The sequence below is a fragment of the Akanthomyces muscarius genome, chromosome 4 (genome assembly GCF_028009165.1).
Source record: "Akanthomyces muscarius strain Ve6 chromosome 4, whole genome shotgun sequence".
NCBI lineage: Eukaryota > Fungi > Ascomycota > Sordariomycetes > Hypocreales > Cordycipitaceae > Akanthomyces > Akanthomyces muscarius.
This window is the reverse complement of record NC_079244.1, coordinates 1-19,777: the sequence shown is the minus strand read 5'-3', so window position 1 is coordinate 19,777 and position 19,777 is coordinate 1.

The following is a 19,777-nucleotide window of genomic DNA, read 5'->3' as shown; positions in this document are numbered from 1 at the left end:
GAACCTGCCATCAGCATTATAAACACAGTCGATCATGCTGAAGAGCAGATCAGAGACAACGCGGCGTCAACACATGCCGGACAAGACAATGTCCCAGACACCGACGATGGTCAACGGCAAGACCAACAAAGCCGTTCGAAGAACGAACTTCAAAAGTCATGCGAGACATATGGTCTTCATAGTGCTGCTTTGGGCCGCGTTGAAACAACTGACTTGACGAGGCAGAGTCCACCATGTCTGACAGCACCCGAGCAACGATACAACCTCCGTGAGCGCAAGAGCCCTACGCCGAACGCCTTCCTCTCAGACCAAACAACGAAAGTCTCAAGAGAGCACGAGAAAACAACGGTGAAGAGCGCACCTGTTTGCCTTGCTCTACGGCCTGCTACTGGCAGTGTCTCTATCCCGGATAAGCGAGGTGAAGACGCTCCACCTACACTGTCGGCGACCAAAACATCTTCCTCCACCCGTCGAGTCCAGCAACACAGGGCCAGGCAGCGCATTACGCGCTGGCAGGAGCACATCGACGAGGCAAACACACCCCAGAGTCAAGTGCGTATCCTGTCACCCGCTCCGATTGAACCGCCAGTCGAATCGACAAGTGCGACCTTCCCCACAGCGGCCGACCCGCCCGACCCGGGCGATGAGCACACTGCAGAGGAAGCTAATGGAGCGGACGCCACGCTTGTACGATCGGTGATTGTTGTGTCGACGGGCGAGACCTTTTTTGGTACCACCGCAGAGAATGACGAGGAAGAACGCGACCACCCGTCCGCCGCCGACGAGACGAAAAACGTGAACGAGACGGTCAGCGACTGCGCGGGTGAGCACCAAGACAACCATTCTGAGCCAGAATGCAGTGCGAGAGATGAGTCCGGCTTGTTTGTGTCGGATGAGAGTTGGGATCTCAGTGTGGAGGGGTATGTTGGGGACGATTCTACGCCGTGCGTCGAGACTTTGTCCTCTCCAGACGGACCTCAGCACGCACTACCCACTGAAGCTGGGTCAGCATCATCCGTTGCTCCCCATCCTCTTGATGAGATTGTTGCCGCCATTGAGTCGGCTGAGTCTACCGCCGGTCGTACCTTTCTCTCACGTCAATCCGATGCCTACCTGCGCATATTCCAAGAGACGCTGTCTGGTCGCTGCGCTTGTATGTATCCTCTACATACCAACATATCTGCAGAGCTGACGGAGCATATAGGTCAAGAGCCCCATCAGCAGTCGCCTGATGTAGACCGGGACTGCTTTTCCATACAGGAAATGACACAGTGGATCCGAGATAGGCTCGAGCCTGCACTGGAACCGCAGCACGAGCGAACCGAGGGTCGACAATGGCAGTCACTTCTTGCCCAACCACCAGCATCGCTGTCGCTGTCCAAGTCGGAGTGCGACATCCGCATACACGACGTGCGCATCACGAGAGCATGGGATGTGGACAGTATTTGGCTCGGCCCCACAAGCCTCGCCGCCATCCGGCCTGACAACAACTCATTCCGGCTCTCCTTCAACCCGCCCTATACGCGGTCCATCGCGGGGAATCAGATCATCGCGCCGCATGGCGTCGACCTGGGCCACACACGACACACGCTGCTCGGTTCGTTCGTCGCCGGCGGCATTCCTATGGACGTGTTTGTCTTTTTCCCCAACACCAACGATGGCAAGCCGGTAAAGCCACAGCGAGCACGACAGCAACGTGCCGCCAAGTCTCCCTACACCCTGTCGCTCGCGCGCCAGGAGGAACTGGTGAACGGTGCTATCTTGCCAGCCGTCCAGTCCACGCTACCGGCTTTGTTTCGACAAGAAATGCCTTCCACATTTGCCATCGCCAATGCCAAGTGCAAATCCTATCAGGAGAAACCAGCGACGGACCGCTGGTCGGCAGACGACAGCTCTCGTGCCGCCCACTTACGCTACACCGTTCCAGGGCAGTACCTTGGCGAATTTTGGCAGGCCTTCCAGGCAAGATGCGCTCAAATCAGGATTTCCGTCATAAACGGCGCATCTGCATTTGCCTACTTCCAGAACCCCAAACTGTTATTCCAGGTCCATGACACCAAGAACAGCTTTGCGCAGCCGACTCTTGGTCAGTCCTTGGACCTTTTTGTGAGCAATGTGATGCGCGCACTCAACCCGATGTTCCTCGACTTCCGGTCCTGCTGGTTGGATATCGGGCTCCGCGATCTGGCCACGGCGTCCACCACAGAGGGTCGGGACGAAGTCCCCGTCACACTTTTGTGGAAGAAACGATGTCTAGAGAAATTTCACGCTGATCTTCGAGACATTTCGCTAGATATGGGGCTCCAGTCCGAGTACTTTCGCACGTACCACCTTCGTGATGCGGCTACCTACGACGCCAAAGTGCGAAGTGTGGCGGCGCGTGTGCCCCAACCAACCGACCCTGGCCACCCCAGCTGTCCAAAACTAGGTGTCGTCCATGCGAAGGCGTACAACTGTGATAAAGAACGATTCTCTGTCATTGCCAGTGATTACCGGCCTTTTGCCGCGCCTTCGCTTGCAGCCCTGGCACTGACAGACACCATGATGAAAGATGTTTTCACTGCGGGCCATGACCGTGCCAGCGCCATTACCGGGGCGCCACAGAGGCGGAAGCTGGTGGGGGCGTGGGAAGCCAATAAACGCCATCTTGATGCTGTAGCAGACCACGACGCGCCCACGAACGGGTACGCCGTCCGCAAAGAGATCACGTTTCGGCTTGACGCCATCCTCACGATGCTTCATGGTGGTAAGTTTAACCGAGGGGAGCAGGACGGGACTTTAGACCACCAAACTGTAGGTGGTGCCTCTTGTACGTCCGTGGGAGATCTTGAGCATAAGCCTTTTTGGGTGTTGCCAACAGCAGACGTGAATGACTTTGTCTGCACCATGGCGCGCCGGTTTGTCAAACCACTCGACTATATTTTCGCTAACAGCGGCGAGAAAGACGAGGCATCTTCCCATGCCAAGCGGAGCTCACGGTCACTCGTGTGCTTCTATACCGCCGAGCTTTTCCTGCGACTGCTCGTGTCGTCCTTAAATAGCGATAGGGACTACTTCGCCGACAAATGGATATGGGAGAACCAATGGCAGTTGAAGCAGATCAAAGATGGACGGCGTGTCCAGTACACACGACGTGGACTCGGCCTACGCGAAACGGTCTGCGACTTAGGCCTTCTCTGGCTCAGACTAGACCAGCTCGATTGGATGCACGGTCACCTGTCCATTCCGAAGCTGCTGCAATTGTACATACCTCGCAATCCTCTGCACCCGGAATGGGCAGCCCAGTCTAGTGTCCGGGCTTTTGCGTGTAGTAACGTGTCGGCTGCGTACATCATCGAAGACCTAATGCTCAAAGCAGCACATCTACGCGAACACGACCGAGCCAGCTTACACATAGCCATAACGGACGAAAAAACGGCGGTTCACATTGCAGCGCAGGAGGTGGCAAGAGAATACGGGCTCCACATGCTGAGCAAGCTGTTGCTGTATTGGCGTAAGGCATTGGAGGAATACGACCAAGTAAAGAACAGCCAAATACGGCGTAAGTATCCCAATGGACCAAACTCGCTCGCGACAGCTCTCGAGTCCATTCAAACTCCTACTGGGCGCATGGTCACCCCGCATACTATACTGGATATTCTGGACGAGGCGTGGGAGATTCGGCAGCTCGCAGGGACGCCGGACAGCACACCACACCTCCCTACGGGCCTACCAAACTGGATGGCAAAACGGGCTCCCAAAGAGCAGCTATGGAGCAGAAATGTGTTCGACACACTGTTCGAGACGCCGAACAAAGTGACATGGGCCGGGAACGCGTTCCGGGTCTTCTACGAGCGACTACGCGATCTATACAACGCAGCGCGCCACCCGGACGCGGTCCCATTTGGCAACCTGTTTCGGGACACCATCGGTCGCTACATCACCGTCATGTTCAATCCAGACCGGACGAAAGAGATGAGCGTAAGCCACGGACGGAGCTGCTGCTATAACCATCTGCCAACATTCTTTCGCATACAATTCTGGGCTCCCCTCATTAACCCATACCGGTACTTAGCGGACACGTTCGAGGTACGTAGATGGTCATGAGTAGATTCAGCATTATACTAAGACGCGAACGTCTAGATTAAAAAAACGGCTTTCCCTCTTTCACCGAAGTGGAAAAGAGCATATCAGGCGCTTCACTATAGAAATGCAGAGCTCGTCCAAAGTTTCCGCGCGGTGCGCGGACTGTCCATAACAACAGGCTGGGTAGCTCGCCAACCATTGGATACGGTGGTGCGCCTGGCTGGTGATCTTCAAAGGTGCTTTGCATGTCTCTTGCGGGTGGCCGGACCTCGGCACTTGAGCTTGCCAGGGAGTCCACCATCTGGCTTCTGGAACTTCAATGATCCGGATTCGATCGACCTTCAGCTGTGGGAGGTGCCGGTCGAGAGTGGTTCGCCGCATGGGGGGGCGACGCCGACCGTGATCCTGCCCACACTACCTGTCCTGAATTTTCTGCGGCACGCCAGCCGAGCTGCCGTTGGTGCCATGCCTCTGCTCACCGAACCGCCGTCTGCCCAAGCCCGTGGTGAGCTATGCCGTCTCCAAGAATTTGTTAACGTTATTGAGCAGCTCTTTGAGGACCCTTCAGGTAAACGGAGCCTGATTATCACCAAACTTAGACTCTTAGAAGAAATCAAGAGCATGCATAACGGGTCAGGTGATGATCGGCTACTTTTCGAATTTCTAGACCAAGCAGAAGCACCTCAGACGTATAGATATGTTGACGATAGGGCTCTACACGAGGGTGACGAGAGCGCGGACGAAGACGAAGACATAGAGCGCAGCAGTGGGAACAGCACTGCCGGTGCTGAAAGCGACAATAGTGACGCAAGTCTATAGAGCGAAGAACATACGATTTGCTAATACTACTTCCATGTACCGCTACTCCCGCGTGACAAGTTCATGAGGCGTCGCGACTACCGACGCGGCCGACGCGGCCGACGCTGCCGCCGTGACCTCGCCCAGACCAGTCGACTAAGCTGATGTTGGAACCAACGAACCCTTACGTCGACGAGAGGCCGATATTGGTCGGGCTTTTGTTTAGTTGGTTAACTGACGCCCGATGGATGGCCTGTCCACTTGTCTAGCGAATCTGTATGTGGATTCCTCCCGCGAGATTTCCTCCTCGGCATCCTGGATCTGCTCTTTCGTCAAGGCATACCCATAGCTGACCATTTAAAATTCGCCGCTATCTAGGCGGTGAGCAAGGAAAATTGGCCAAACGGCCCTGGTAACCTGGTTCTTGTTTAGTTTGACGGGGACGTGATGTCGACAATGTCGCCGCCTGCTATTGCTTCGGTGTCCTCACTTGCGCCTTATTTGGCCGACCGTACTAGATTCAGACGCGGTCTTCCTCAACACAGGTGGGAGAGGCTGCCAGTCTTCTGGCACTTGCGTGTGAACTTGGCCTGACTTCCACTGTGGCCCCGGGTAGAGGCGGGATATCCTTCGCAGCGTGCAGCGAGCGATGTAAAGCAAGTCAACCATGGACTCTTAACTATTGTCTTCCTGCCAAGAGGTATCCGCCCACGGTAACACATTTAATCGTAATATTCTTCCGTGTGGATCTAATTAGGAGGGTACGTGCGCAGGGAATGGCTCACTACTTGGACAGGGTTTCGAGTTACGAGTAGTAAGGCAGGCCGTGGTTTAGCATAAGCCTCAAGCATAGCAAATATCATGCCAACCATCGACTTGACAACGAAGTCCAGCTAAGACCCTTCATAGAGGGCCGCTTCCAACGGGCACTCTATCACTACCAGTTGATTCGGAAAATTAAGAAAGAAAGGGAATCTAACAGCAAGCCGCTATATCCTCAAACAAGTGACAAATTAGCAGAGCGTAGATTGTGGATACGCGCATATAAAGTAGTAGTAGACCAGTCGCTCGTTGCGGCCTCACAACATGCCCTTGGGTGACATGCCATCGGAGCGGCGGACGGAGCTATGTTCGTTCAGCCCCATACGCTATAAATGGCGGCCTCCGCCAGGCTTGCTCCTCCTGGACGCCGCCATGGGTCCAAATCAGGCTGCGCAGCCTAGCGCACTCTGGCAACGGTCACACTTCACACAAATTCTGAGCCTTGGCGGCATTAGCGCCGCATTGGTGGCGCCAAGGTACACCAATAGCACAGATCACGAAGAAAGTCCTCGAAGTTCATCTCCATCCCAGCAGCCTTGCCACGATCCACCTCACCGTAGAGTACGCTCTAAAACCCCAGCCGGCCCAGTGTACGTGGCTTATACTACTACGCGAGCGACGACGGGGATAAAGAACCTGCAAGATGACCATAATAATCGACGATGGCGACGCCTTTCCGCTGCATAAAGCCACCGCGCGAAATATAGTCATGCATGCTCCGTCAGCATGGTACTTTTTCCTGCGTAAGTACACAGATCAGGTTAGTGAAATGGTTCATAGCTGTCAACATACGATTAGAGGCCAACAGTATCGTGAAAGCTAGGTATAAATACTCGCCGCGCTGACCTAGAGACGAGGAATCCCTTATGCTTCTCTTTCATATCAGCAGCGTAATAGCATTTCTCCTACCGAACGCTCCTGTTTGGTCTTAAAATGCGTGGTTTTCTCGTCCTTCTTGGACTTAGCTCCGTCGTATGTGGCTCTGTTGCAGAACCACGCCACAGCGACTCTTACAGCGAATGCTATGCAGACAGAGGGTGCGTTATTTTCAAGCGTCTAGCAGATACAAAATCGGTTATGCAAACTTACAAGCGACAGTCTGGAGCAGAAGGATCTCAATGAAGCCGGTCGATTCTTGGAGGAGAACCTGGCCGCTACCCCAGCGGGACTGCCCATGGCCATGAATGAATGCGCGTACAAGCGCCATAACACCACCATCATGTCCATCTGCAACGGCAGCGCGCGTAACCGCACTATTACCCAGGGTGAGGTGAAGCGTGGCATCGCCCAGCTATTCAAGGACTGCAACAAGCTTGGGACGTTCACAGGTGTGCACGTGGTCAACAACCTCACCTTTGCCGCGTACGGGATCTTTGCCGGCATCAACATCAAGCCACCTGGCGGCAAGAACCCACCTGACACGCCAGGCTCGGTGAGAAAACGCGGCAGAGGAAGCTGGCTCGAGTTTGTGGGCGACAGCCCTCTCGGTGCCCGGGCCGACGAGACCGCAACAGATTGCCCGGTCAGCTTTTTTGGAAAGTCGCGCACCGATTGTCCCAGGCCCGAGGGCATCACGCTAAACGAAGACGGATCCTGCGGTCCGATTCGGCCCAACATGAACTCGTGCCAGACCTTCTGCGAGCAGAAACGTACCGGCCTGCTTGGACCAGAGACACGGGCACCTGGCGAGGCCGGAGAGTCGCAGCCGCCAGGCCAGGCACTGGCCTTGACCAAGGGCAAAGAGACGTCTATCAGCCAAGGCTTCTCCGCCGGTCTCGAAGGTGTGGTCAAGGAAGTGTTCGGAGCAGGTGTTACATATGAGTGTCAGTCTGCCTTTCTCCCCTATCGAATCATGATGAGGGCTTCATACTAACTATCAGCGTATAGGGAGCCATGGTTCCGCTAAAATGGAGTCCATCGAGCGCACAGCTGATCCAGCGGCCGACCCAGAGATGTGGACGCGATGGGTCTTCTTCCCAAAACTGATCGAAAGCTGTGGCACCATCTCCAAGAAGAAGTCAGAACTGCAGATTGTCGGAAAAGGCGGAAGCGTGCCGGCTTGCAAGGGCGATGTCGAAACTCTCACAGACAAGTGCAGCATTTCGCCCTACCTCGTCGACGGCGAGGCTTCTGCTCTGTGGGCACTGCGTACGTTCCGTTTTCTTGTCCTTGTTTATTCTTCATGCTCTTTTCTATACGCTCATACTAACAATACTAGGGTACGAGTGGCAAGATGGAGTGATGAAGCCAATGGATCAGCAACATCCGAGCTACAAGTCTATTTGCAACACTCCGGACCCGGACGGTGATGGAGAGGACGAGTGTATTGGGGGCGTTCCTCCAGCGCCCGAGTAACTCTGCTTTAGTCGAGGGCCATCAAGAGACTGCCTGGCTTCGCCAGTGTGAAGTCTGGTCTATCTGGCTAGAGAGGTAAGCTTGACATTTCAGGCAAGTGGGTTTAGGCAAATGGGCGTAGTGGCTTACAATAAAGTCTGGACGACCATCAGCTAGCGCCGATTAGGGTAGAACCAACCAATTTGTTTGCATTATGTGCGAGCACTATGATATTTTATTGGCGGCGTGCATGACGCGTGACGTGCCAGTCTCCATGAAAGACTTGGCGGCGTACCTTGGTCTATAAGGCTGCTGCCTTGGAGACGCCGGTACTTGTCCCTTTTCTGAAGACGGCGTGAAGTATTGTTGTTTCTTGCCTGTGGAAAAAGAGGAAGCGTGGATTGCTGAGCTGGTGTCACGCCATGCAGGCGCAGAATCTCGGTGCATCGTGAATAAATCTCACCCCAAAATGGGTCACAGGAAGATGTCATGAAGAAGAAGTGAGGAGTATGATAGAAGACTTATTCTACCGGGAAGTAATAGTGGTTTTAGAATGTGTATGTAGTATTACTTCCTAGTCTAGACAGGGCAGCTCGTAGTCGTTGTACAGGGCCGCTACGAGCGGGCTCCGTCAACGACCTAACTATGATGGATCCACTTTCATTTATACCATGTAAGCCACGAGAGCCACCACGAGCGAAAACACCACGCCCCGTGATTTTGTAGTCCGGAAGCTCGCGCCCTGGCCCTCCGCCTCTCGGCCTTTCTTCACCAGGCCATAGTCAACCCATTCACACCTACTGTCGACGGTTATGGGCGTCGAATTCTTCGCCCCTGATTGCACCGCAGCCTTGGCACAATCCTCCCAGCCTTCCGCGAGCGTCTGGTTTGACGTAGCACAGTATTTCGATATGCAATTATACTCTGTGTAGTATCTGTTTGCTATGCCTTGCGTGGTGTCAGGATCCAAGGGGCAGCAGGGCCGGAGCAACTCCCACTCATCCCCAGCACCTAGTGGATAGGGGCTAGCATCGGAGCTTTCCTTCGCAGAAAACGTGGCTCGGCACAATATGGGCAAGTGATACTCTTCAGGTAGACGCCCGCAAGCGACTCTGTCAAACACCCATGACTGTTGGATCTGCCGAGCGTCAGCTCTACGCCGTCGGCCGGATGACAGCCAATTGAACTTACCGCAAGAGGATCACCGAGTGTGAAGTTGAGAATCTTTCCCATGTCGTATCGCGTGGCGGTGATGGGAAGAAAGAGGAAAAGGCTCGGGGCTCGGCGTCCAGACTTTATTTTCATGCCACACTCGCTCTGCTTCCAAACTCCAATGGACAACCCTGGTCAGACCTGGCACCACACGCCCCGCCCTGTATATGACTGTATAGGCCCATCGGGAAATGAGCAGGCCATCGATCGTCTCGGCTTCACGAGGCTATGACAAGAACAACAGTCACGCGCCACCAGCGTAGCAAAAGCGCATGCTACCACGGAAAAAATCAGGCTGCAGGGCTACCTAAGCCCTGTACGCCACTAGGACAAGCTTAAGCTAAGCTTCCATACAAGTCTGCATTAGCGCTCAACGGCGTGGTGGGGTAGGCCACCGGCGCCACCGTAAGATGAAGCCGTGTCAAGGTGGCTCGTATGGCGGTCCGGACGGACGATACAGTCCTTTCCGATGTCTCCTCCCTTCCGACCGTACCATGAAAAGAGCGTCAACGTACGCTCGTGCGCGGATGCATTTCGTCTGCCAGACATGAAGCTCTCGGGACTGCTGCCTTCTTTGCTGCTGCTCACAGATCAGGTACGTGATTGTACAGCGTGCTTGTGGGCGCCACGGCTTCTGTCGGCCGGATGGCCCTATGCGCGGCAAGCCGAGGGGACCAATTGCCCAGCGCCGGGCGTGCTGCGACGTCTAACACTAGGGCGAAAGGCGCTACCGGCCAGGTTGCAAAAGTCCTTAGGCTCTTTTCATCTATATTCTTCGCACGAGTTTGGAAGTCACGGCGGCATAGGCGTACTGGGAACAGCCGACCAGGCCGACTACCTTGGACGACTAGCGGCGTTTTATGAAGAAGATGCTTTTTCCACGCAAAACACGGAAGAGGCCGGCTTGCTCGACGTGGTCAACACTCCCGGCCGGGGCCGCGGTCTGATCGCTACGCGGACGCTGCAGCGCGGAGATGTAGTCATGGCTCGTCGGCCGGTGCTGCTGCTTGACTTGGACGTGTACACAGACCTGGACAGGGCGCAGTGGGTGGAGGTTCACCACGAGGCGGTCGCCGCACTGCCTCTACGAACGCGCTCCATGTTTTGGCAGCTAGACGGTGCTGGGCAAGTCGACGCCTTGACGGATCGGATTCGAACCAACGCGTTTGCGGTGATGGTCGGGGACAAGGCATACCACGCCGTTTTCCCGGATATTTCAGTACGTGGCGCACCACACTGACAGGCTAGCGCGAGATCTAGCACCACTCAGACGCTGACCTATGGAAGATGCTGAACCACGACTGCGGGCCCAACGCTGCATATCATTTCGATGTGGCTTCCCTTACGCAATATGTGACGGCTACGACGACGATTTTCGCCGGGACAGAAATCACAATATCGTATCTGCAGCCCGCGATGGCCCTCCAATCACGCCGCCAGCATTTACGCTCGTTGTGGGGGTTTCACTGTTCGTGCAGCAAATGCGAAGCAGAAGAAGGCGCCGAGTTGCAAGCAGTTGCCCCAGCCAAAGAGGAGTTTTCAGCGGATGGTTGATTTAAAAGAAAAGGGTTTTTAAAAAACATCGATTGTGTGATATAGAGCCGCACCGCTGAGCTGGCATCTAGACCAAAGCTGTTGCCAAGCTGTGATTCTCTGAGTATTGTGTCCAGTTCAGGGTATGGCCAGGCATAGGGCGCAAAGCTGCGCTGCGAATAATCTACAGGATCGCAATGCGGATGAGCCAAAGGTTCGTACTACAAACAAAAGCATGGTGGATATAGGGAAGGCCACTACATTCAAGAGCTCAAATGGGATTCTTCAATAGACCCTCTACAATACTCTGTACAACGCCTCCAACCCAACTGCCTAAGTATCTTGTCCCAAAAGAAAATCAAGCGAAGCTGCTTTGAGCCGAATCTGATCGGGAGGACGGCGCCAGGCAGCGGGCCTGGCTCGTTACGGCCCGGGTATGGATTAGCGATGAAAAAAAAACATGGCGAGAGCAAATATTCAAACCACGCGGCATGGCGCAGCGAGGCGCTTCGTATTATGCCAACCAATAAGCAGATCGTAACTGTATAAGTGCTGCAGGGTAGGGTTCGGTGTAGCAGTTAATGAGTTGATGAAAACTAGTTGGTGAAGTAGGACAGTCTTCACGAAAGACTCATAATGCACGGACTAAGAGTATATTCTAGTAGCCTGTTCTGCTCAGCTCTTTTTCCTTTTCTTCTTTTCTTCCCCCCCCTTTTTTTTTGGGTTTCCAGTTCTTTGTCTCAGTCCCGGTCCCTCTCTTTTTTTTGCCTGTTTAGTTTTTCTCGTTAACTAAACTCTACCATTTTTTTTTAGTTACTCCTTTCGTTGCTGCTGTCCTGTTCCTCTTCCTTTCCCGCCCCTACCCGCCCCTCCTTCCCTTTCTCCCTCAGCCTCACCCTCACCCGAGCCGTAACGCCAACACCAACACCAACCATAACCCTTCCACTTAGGGTTAGGGCGCTGCGAGACAAAGTGCGTGCAGCAGGGTGAAGGGGAAGACGGAGGATTGTTTTGACCCTCTCTTCGTAACCCCTCGCTGAAACAGTCTAGACACTAACCATCCGACCCTCTTACGTCTCTTCCTTCCTTTCTTCCTTCCGGTGGACAGCGTGCGAGGAGAGTCTTTCGCTCTCTGTCCTTCTTCCTCGGTGACAGAGCTTAGGGCACTGGAGGCGGGACCAGTACATCTTCGCTGGAACGGGAAGCGCGTGTTTTTGGAGCTACAAGTTGAAGCAGAGACCTAGTCACTACTCTCAACGGACAACCCTAACAGAACCCTAACCCTGGCGTACCCTAACACCAACCCTGAGTGTAAGTTATGCCTAGAGTAGGGTCAAGGGTTGTGTAGAGGACTGGTCCTAAGAGTGTCAGTGCCTACGCCTGTCTTCGCAACTCGTTGCCGAGAGCGCCCTCCCCCTTCACTTCCGCCCTCCCACCCTTTCGCTTCTCTTTCCTTTCTTGTGGGTGGACAAGGTGTGAGGCAAGCCTTTTGCTGCTTTTTTCCTTAGCAGACGGCTTCTTCACACAGGAGGTTGGAGTACGGCTGGTGCAACGTGCGGGGCTTGTGCTTCTGGAGCTGGAGCTGTAGTGAGCCTGTTTACGTCTCTACTACTTTACGTCTGTGCCTCTTTACCTCTTTCCCTCTTCAGCTTTTTAGCTCTTTACCTTTTCTACTTTCTTGCCTTTTAGCCTTTTAGCCTCTTAACCTCTGAAAGTGTAGTTTGTGTTGAAGTTGAAGTTGAAGTGTAGTTTGTGTTAAAAGTGAAGTTGAAGTTGAAGTGTAGTTTGTGTAGAAAGTGAAGTGAGGTTGAGAAGTTAGTGTTAGGTTGAAGTTGAAGTTGAAGTTGAAGTTGTGGTTGAAGTATAAATTTTTGGAGGGTGGGGGTAGTGGTTAGGGTTAGAAACTGTAAATTGAGTTATCTAAGCTAGCTCGCTCGGGAATTTTCTAATAATACATTTAGAGAAAGTAATAGTAAGGAAAGAAAGTAAAGAGGAGAGTGTCCTAAGAAAGAGAGTATAGGGTAGGTAGTATAGGGTGGGTGGTATAGGGTAGGTGGAGGGGGGGTGCTAGAATATGTGTTCTAGCTATAGAAGGTGCTAGGACGTGGGTTCTAGCTGATAGAGGTGCTAGAGCGCGTGTTCTGGCTGCTAGAGGCGCTAGAGTGTGTGTTCTAGCTGCTAGAAGGTGCTAGAGCGTGTGTTCTAGCTGCTTAGAAGGCGCTAGAGTGTGTGTTCTAGCTGCTAGAAGGTGCTAGAATGTGTGTTCTAGCTGGTAGAGGGTGTTACTATAGGTGTTATAGTGGGTAGAGGGGCGTTATAGTGGCTCTTAGCTGCCTAGGAGCTGCTGGGAGGCAGTTGGGGAGCTGGTTGACCGCTGGGAGCGCTGGGGTGGCTGCTGGGAGGCTGTTGTAGAGCGCTGGGAGCGCCGGAGGGGCGGCGGCGGGGAGGGGAGGTCCGGCAGGCCCTTGGCGGCTCTGTTCCGGGCCTTCTGGGCGGCTGTCATAGCCTTGTATTCCCTCTGGAAGCGCTGGGACGAGGTTTCCGGTGGCTGGGAGCCTTCTGAAGGCGCTAGAGAGCGCTGGGTTCCTTCTAACAGGTGCTGCATGTACCGGGAGGCGCCCGTGGGGCGCTGGGCGGCTGCTGTAGGCTCTGAAGGGCGCTGGGCGGCTGTTGCTGGCACTGACGGGCGCTGGGCGGCTGTTGCAGGCACTGACGGGCGCTGGGCGGCTGCTGCAGGCACTGACGGGCGCTGGGTGGCTGCTACAGGCACTGAAGAGCGCTGGGCGGCTGCTGCAGGCACTAAAGAGCGCTGGGCGGCTGCTGCAGGCACTGACGGGCGCTGGGCGGCTGTTATAGGCGCTGAAGAGCGCTGAAAGGACCGCTGGACGTGCTGGGGGGGCATGAGGGTCTGTGTGGCAGGTCCTCCCCGGAGCCCTTCGCGTATAGCGGCCCACGAGGTGCTAGGAGGCGGCTGCTTCCTAGCGATAGAGGCGCTAGAGTGTACCCGGGCCTTGTAGAGCGCTAAAGAGACCATTGTGTCCAGCCAGGTAGCTGCCACAGGTCCTATAGTGGTCTGCAGGTCCTTATAGGTCTTTGTGGTTGCCTTTTCCATTAGGCCACCAGCAGAGATAATAATCGGGTAAAATTGGGGTCCTAGGGACCTGTATTTAGCCCTTTTAGCGTCTGCAGCCTCCTGTAGGGCCTTCTGGGGGTCCTCTCGTGCTGACGCCTTGTTTATAGCGACAATTTGGACGTCATAGTACCTAACCGAGCCATTTAAGGTTGTGGATAGGTCTGGGCGGAGGTCCTGGTTACCCTGGAGCTTCGGCTCGAGCTTTGGGTCCAGGGTAGCAACGGTTGCGTTGAACAGGGCCCTGACGATGGCGTTATGGCGGATTTGCCAGTGCCTTTCAGCGCCTTTACAGGTATCCTCGTGTCCTATCGTGACTATAGAGCCACAGTAGGTACAGGGTACGTTAAGTGGGCGTACAGGAAGAATAAGACGTACCCTAAGGCCTTCTGTGACTTGGAAGTCTGCTAGTTTGGTTTGTTTTGATGTTGGCAGCACTTCCAGCCACTTCCGGCTAAGGTAGGTCGAATTTTCCAGTAGGGCCCGTTGTCCGTGTAGGGTAAGCTGGTCCTTGACCCTCTGGAGCCTTCCCTGGTTGATGTCCTTTATAGAGGGCTTATCTGGGGGGATTCGGACCTGTCCGGGCCCTTCCGGGGCTTCCAGGGGTACCTGCACGCCCCAGCTAGGCGCTGGGAAGGACGCTAGGTCCGCTGGGAGGTCTGTTGGGAGCGCTATAGGGGCGCTAGAGAGGAGGGGGCCTCTCTGGAAGCCGTCGAGCACTATAGAGGACGCTTTCTGGGCGTGGCTATAGTGTGTGTAAGGCATCTCCGCGTATAGGGTAAGTCCTAGGCCTCCCATACGTGTTGGGAGGGCTAGAAGGTCCTGGTTGGCTTGGATAGGTGCTGAGGGATCTTTCGAGGCGAGCTTTTCGACGGTGTGTAGGGTAAGGCGGTCGATTTCGTAGTATAGGTCTTCCAGGCCACTAGGAGCTAGCTGCCTGAGAAGGTGCCTAAGTAGGAAGGTAATACTTCCTCGTAGGAGAAGGAGAGCATGCTGTTTAGGCATATTCTCTAGAGTAGATAAGACTCTCTTAAGAGTATCTATCTTACCCTGTAGGAAGGCTCTTCTTTGCTCTAGGGGGCCTATATAGGTTCCTAGGGCGTTGAGTCCTTCTTTTCTGACCTCTTCTAGGGTATAAAAGGTGGATTTGTAGGGGTTTAGCTTGATTGGGGACCCGTGGAAGGCCTGGAAGACCTTTTCCCTAGGGTCCTTCTCTCTAGAGATAATATAGGTATCATCTAGGTACGAGATAAAGACGTCCTTTGGCAGGGCCTTCTGTGCAGCCTCTAGGGTAGGGCGGTACGCTAGGGACCAGATAAAGGCGCTAAGAGGGTCTCCCTGGCGTACCCCTGAAGAGCTCGCTATAGTGCTTCCGTCCTCTAGGAAGAGTACCGCGGCGTGGTTATACGCCCACTGTGCTGACCTGTAAAATACAGGGGCATAGAGGCTAACAGCAGCCGCTATAGCCTTCCGAGGGAGGGCGTTAAAGGCGTTTTCGGCGTCTAACGAGCCGATAGAGCGTGCTTTTAGCTTATTCCCCCCTGTAATTGCCTCTGAAAGGAGGAAGATCGCTGGTTCCACGCCTCCCGGGCTTCCAACGCCTAGTTGGTTCGGTAGGAGCATGCCGTCCTGGTATAGGGTAGCTAGGATCGCTTTCGTAGCTACCCTATAGAGTATATCGCCTATCGCGATAGGTCTTATACCCCCGTCCTTCTTCTTCAGGGCAATAAGCCGTGAGGACGTTAGGAGGTCCTTTCCAGGTGCTGTGCCTTGCCGTATCATGTCCGCCAGCAGCCGTAGGAGCTCTAGGACCGCTGAATCCTTCGCTATAGCGATGTCTAGCAGGTACCGGGTCCAGCCGGACGGTCCGGCGGCCTTTTCCCTGCTTATAGAGCTTATAGTGGATAGGATCGCTTCTATAGGGATCTTCTGGCCTGGAGACGGGCTTGTTGGGGAGTTGAAGGGGTCAGAAGGCCCTATAGGGTGTTTCTGACGGAGGGTCTCTAGGGTAGAGGCGTCTATAGGCGCTAGTGGCGAATTGTCCACTATCGTCCTAGACGCTCTTCCTAAGAAACCGGCTTCTAGAAGGTGTGTAGCCTTCTTTTCGGCGGTAGAGAAGGACGTGTCTTCTCGTATAGGGTAGGTAGGGACCTCTAGGGTATCTAGGTTGTCTGGATAGTCCTTTAAGAGCCTAGGGAGGTTTCCCTACTCTAACCCGAGCCCTAGGATCCTAGGGAGTAGTAGGAAGTGTAGGAGGGTTGTTTCCGAAGGCCTAGCGACGAATTTTACAGCAAGCCGGTTCGCTACTAGATGGAAGATCCGGGCAGGCCTAGGTCGGAGCTTATAGGTCGGTATAGGTACCTTCATAAAGCGTTGTAGCTGCTGTATAGCTGTTTTGGCGAGTATAGGTGCTAGAGTAGCCGTGTGGGCCTCCTGGGCGCTCGGGGAGGATATGTATAGGGTAGGTCTTTGTGCTGGGGTGGGTGGTTCGAACCAGGCAGCGGCCTGGGATGTGTTGATAGAGCTGTGGAGGCCTGCTAGCCTCTCTGGGGCTCGGATTGTCTCTTCCTGGCTGCTAGGGGCGTCCTTTGCAGGTGGGACGGGTCTTCTAGCAGGTCTAGGACCCTCTGAAGGTCCTGATAGGCGTCTTTTTGTGCCTATTTGGACCTGGATAGCCTGGGAAGGCGCTGGAACGTCGTCTTCGGAGGCGAAAGGGTCGCTAGAGGGCGCTGGAGAGTCTTCCACAGGTACGGAGGAGACCTGGGAGGCTGGCGTACAGCTTCCAGCGTCTCCTAGCTCGATAGAGGGTGCCAGGGAGTCTTCTAGGCTGTCGTAGAGGCCTTCTGAGGGGGTTGGAGAGGGTTCCGGGTCCTGTATAGAGCCTTCTAGGTGTACTAGGAGGTCTATAGGGAGGGTCGAGTCGTTGGAGGGCGTTGGGGAGGGCTCTTTGACTTGTATAGGCTGTGTGTGTACCCGTGGAAGTGTAGAGACCTGGGAGGTTCCTTTAACGCCGTGGACCTTGGCTCTGTGGGTTGCCACGCCGTGGCGGCCACGGCAGGCTGTGCCACAGTCCGGGCAGCTAACAAGGCCTGTAATTTGCAACTGACGGTCCGTATAGTGGGCTTGGGGGTGGTTTTTGCGTATATGGTCGAGCAAGTCAGCGTACCAGCCTTTACAGGTCGGGCACCTGTCCTTTGCCATCGTAGCGGCCTTGGGCCAGTGCTGGAGGCTGCTGGCGGCTATGGGCGTGTGCCAGAAGGCTGCTAGCGGCTTCGGGCGTGTGCCGGAAGGCTGCTGGCGGCTTCGGGCGTGTGCTGGCGTGTGCCGGAAGGCTGCTGGAGGCTTCAGGCGTGTGCTGGCGTGTGCTGGCGTGTGCCAACGTGTGCCGACGTGTGCTGGAAGGCTGCTAGCGGCTTCGGGCGTGTGCCGGAAGGCTGCTGGCGGCTCCGGGCGTGTGCTGGCGTGTGCCAACGTGTGCCGACGTGTGTTATGGACGCCTTAGCGCTACTATTATAGGTACTAGTACTAGAAAGAGGCCGCTAAAGACACTTCTAAGACCTGTTATAGTGGATAGAGCTATAAGAGGTGCTAGAAGGCTTCTAGAGGGCTATTTATAGTGGTAGTTACTATAGAAAGCAGGAAAAGGTATAAAAAAAAACACAGCCTTTCTTATAAGAAAAGGATTTCTACTAGAAGGGACTTCTAAAGTGTACTTCTAGTAAAAAGAGAACCCTTTTAGCTACTAAAAGTACTAGGTACTTCTTTATAGCTAGAAAGGCTAAGATAGGACAGTATACTAGTAAAAGGCACTTATAAAGTGTATTTTAAAAAGTAGGTAAGAGAGAGGCCACCTACTAGAAAAACCAAGATTCTTCTAGTAGAAAGAGGTATATACTAGAGGGTACTTCTAAAGTGTGCCTCTACTGGATAAATCTACTAGAAAGGACTTCTAAAGTGTACTTCTAGTAGATAGATAGGACGTCTATAAAGATACTAGGTATCCTTTATAGAGAGATAGGACATCTAGTAGAAAATACTAAGTATCTTCTAGTAGAGAAAGGTATCTAAAGAGAATAAAAGTATTCTCTAATAGAAAGGACCTTATAATAAGGTAAAGGTAGGTAAGTAAAAGTAAAGAGGTAAAAAGGATAGAGAGTAAAGAGTAGGAAGTAAAGGGTAGAGAGTAAAGAGTAGAGAAGTGCTTAGTAAAAAAGGGAAGATATGTTTTCTTTAAGAAGAAAGAGGGTAAGTAGAAAGACTACTTAGAAGAGGTAGAAAAACAAAGAAAAGAAGAAGTGTGTGTGTAAGGGAGAGAAGGAAGGAAGAAAGAGGGAAAGAAAGGTATTATATAGCTAGAAAGGCCTCGGAAAGACTCTAACAGGTCTTCTAGGGTGAATCTAGGCCCTTCTAAGTCTCACAAGGCAATTTCACAGCCTTTACACTCTTCCCGGCCTATTTTCAGCTCTCTACAGGGCTCTCCATGTCTCCCAGGGCTACCCACGTAACTAGACCCCTGTTTCCAGCGCCCTAGGACCCCTACCTGTCTCGGAAGGCAACTAGCACTCTTCCCGGCCTGTTTTCAGCTCTCTACAGGGCTCTCCATGTCGTACAGGGCTACCCACGTAGTTCGACCCCTGTTTCTAGCGCCTATAGGACCCCTACCTGTCTTAGAAGGTAACTAACACTCTTTTAGGGTTATTTTTAGCTATCTATATTACTTTTCTATTTACTATTTCTATTTCTTTTTTAAATTAAACTAGTTTTTTATTTTATTTTTTTATTCCCTTACCCTATACTAAAAGTACCTTTCTATTCTACCTTATTCTATATACTAGTAAATATAAAAAGGACTTTTTCTATAAAATAAGCCTTATCTTATTATACTATTTAGTTACTTTCTATTATTTTTCATAGTAGTTCTTTTTTTCTATTTAAGATACTATATAATTTAAAGATTTTTAGTATTTATCTTTATATTATAGTCTCTTTATTAATAGAGAAATAAAAGAGATCCTTTTACTACTTTACTATATTCTATATAACTAGACTCTATATTTACTTTACTATTATATTCTAGTATAAAACCCTATTTTACTTATATTCTAGTTCTTTTTAGTAGAGTACTATACTATTATTAAACCTTTTTACTCTATCTTACACTTTATAGTTCTTTCTTTTCTTCTTACTACTATATCTTATTTTATATAAGACCCTACCCTATACTTTACACTACTTTCTTCTATATATTATAGAAGCCACTTTACGTCTAACCCTACCCTAAACCCTATACTACCTTTAACGTCCCTTAAAGAAGCCACCCTATATCTAACCCTAACCTAGACCCTAAGCTACTTTTTCTATTCCTTATAGAAGTAACCCTAAGTCCAACCCTAACCTAGACCCTAAGCTATATTTTTAAGATCCTTCTAAAAGCAACCCTAACCTAGACCTAAACCTAGACCCTACCCTATTATTTTAAGTTCCTTATAGAAGAAACCCTAACCTAAACCCAAACCTAGACCCTACATTTAAAAGTACTATAAAGGACTTATATTTTCGCGCTAGCGGAAATAATTCGCGTTAAAAGACACGTTTAAACCCTAACCTAGACCTAAACCTAGACCCTAAGCTACTTTTTACATTCCCTATAGAAGAAACCCTAACCTAAACCCAAACCTAAACCCTAAGCTACTTTTTACGTTCCTTATAGAAGAGACCCTAACCTAAACCCAAACCTAGACCCTACATTTAAAAGTACTATAAAGGACTTATATTTTCGCGCTAGCGGAAATAATTCGCGTTAAAAGACACGTTCAAACCCTAACCTAGACCTAAACCTAGACCCTAAGCTATGTTTTCAAGTTCCCTATAGAAGAAGCCCTA